Below are 2,091 nucleotides of genomic sequence, written 5' to 3' on the forward strand. Positions count from 1 at the left end.
AACCCGTGTCCCCTGCATCGGCAGGCGGACTCTCAACCACTGCACCACCAGGGAAGCCCCAGCACTATTTTTTTGAGTGCTTTCTACTTGTTTGGCAGTGTTTTCTCATGTATTATATATCATTGAATCCTTGTGGTCTGCTTGTGAGATACTAACATTGCCATTTTACAGGCAAGAAAGCTGAGGCTCAGAGAGGTTATGCTCCTTGCCTAAGGGTTACACTTGTAACAAGTGGCAAAGCTGGGATTTGAGCCCACGTTATTCTGATTCTGACAACTATGTGCTTAACCACCCACCAGAGTACAGGTCCCACACTGGCTCTCTTCTCTCTAAAGTGATCATGGAAAGATTTATCAACATTTGCACAAGGCAGAAAACTATCTCATCTGAGAAAGTTTATATAGACAGTTTTCTTTTCCAAGAATAAGTAAATGCATAGGAAATTGAAATATATTAAATGAGCCTGACATGCTGCAATACAGAGAGTATGTTATATGGTGAGGTTTTCTCTAAGCTTTGCATTTTCTTGTTACAAGGTCAATATGATGATTAATGGTGTATGCACAAGGTAGAAAATTATTATTTTCTTTGCAGTTATTTGGAGGGTATTGCATCTGGTATAATTTCTCTCCTATTTGGGGGAATACTAGGATTGTCCTTGGATTTGAACTTTTGTTTTTCCCCCTCCTCTCCACTCCCAGACTCTTTTTGGCTCTAGCACCAAGGCCAGAAAGGCTGCAGAACTACTCCTGTTTTACCCAGTTAATTCCCTCCAGGACTGAAAAAGGTGCTATTCCTGAATACTAACAGTTTTTGCAAACCTCAAATGCAATATGAGAACACTTTGGGACAACAGCCTTTAATGAAAAAAAAAAAAACAAAACGAACAATATATCCTGTATTTAGATACAGGATATGTGTTCATATTTTAGCTTAAGCAGTGAAGGGAGACTGCAGCTCTTCTTGAAATTTTAAGGTGTCATTTTTCAACAACACAGAAAGTAAAATTTGAAAGTGGTTGCAAAACAGTGGGTCTTTATCTTTCTTTAGAACTAGATCCAAAGTTTAGAGCAAAATTCTCTTCTCTGGGGTTCAAATATTGTTTACCCTGAATAGAATATGCCTTCCTGTTTGATAGAAAACACATGAAAGCATTCTAATTGTGAAACAGCCCCAGGCAAGTGGTATTTAGGAAAATAAAATGCTAAGCATGGAATCACGAAGCTGGAAAAACCCCTATGAGAACATCTAGTTCTGCCCTCATCTTCTAACTGAGAATGACTAACTCATCCTGTATGGGTTTTTTCTATTTTGGTAGGATTTATAAATGTACATTGTCATCTTTAGTGCCCATTCACATGACGTGTTTCAGTTAATGGTGGAATATCTGGGTAATCACGGGAAGCCACCAGTACCTAAGAAAACACCTGGCACATAAACAGTATTTAGGAGAACTTTTAGTAGAAGGAATAGATGCATCAACAAATGAAAAAATGAAGGCTGAATAGTAGAAAATTTATGATGGGACTCTTACTGGTCTGATTAATAAAATAGAAAGGAATTAGCCCAAGTTCAATGTCTTGCAAACTCTACCATTTCACATTACATAGTGTGGATTTTATCCTTCTCAATCAGTAAGGTGACTATGTAATGTATATTCCAAACAAGGACCCTTTTGGGTGTGAAAGGGGGTGTTATTTTTTTAATTAATTAATTAATTTAGGGGACACTATTAATAATTGCACCAGGACAAGGCTGCTCTGGGCAAAGTGGAACCAATAGTCACCCTCTCCATAAGGGATCAGGGGCAGAGGAAAAATCTATTCATACAGGCTCTAAAATAAGAAACAACGGGGTGTTAAGTCACAATTGAAGATTGGAGGACGTTCACTATCAATACTTCTGGCTTTCTTACCTTGGACATTCTTATCTCATCTTGGAATTATGGTAAGAAATAGGGCAAAACGATAAAGACTCCCTTCCAATAATTAGGAAAGAAAGAATTAAACTCTTACCAAAAGCTAGACTGAGAGACAGTGTGCCCAGCAGCCCCCCCAGCTCTCTCTCTTGCTTCACCTGCTTTTGGATGGA

Source organism: Neophocaena asiaeorientalis, unplaced genomic scaffold, assembly GCF_003031525.2.
Source record: "Neophocaena asiaeorientalis asiaeorientalis breed wild unplaced genomic scaffold, Neophocaena_asiaeorientalis_V1.1 scaffold1615, whole genome shotgun sequence".
Lineage (NCBI taxonomy): Eukaryota > Metazoa > Chordata > Mammalia > Artiodactyla > Phocoenidae > Neophocaena > Neophocaena asiaeorientalis.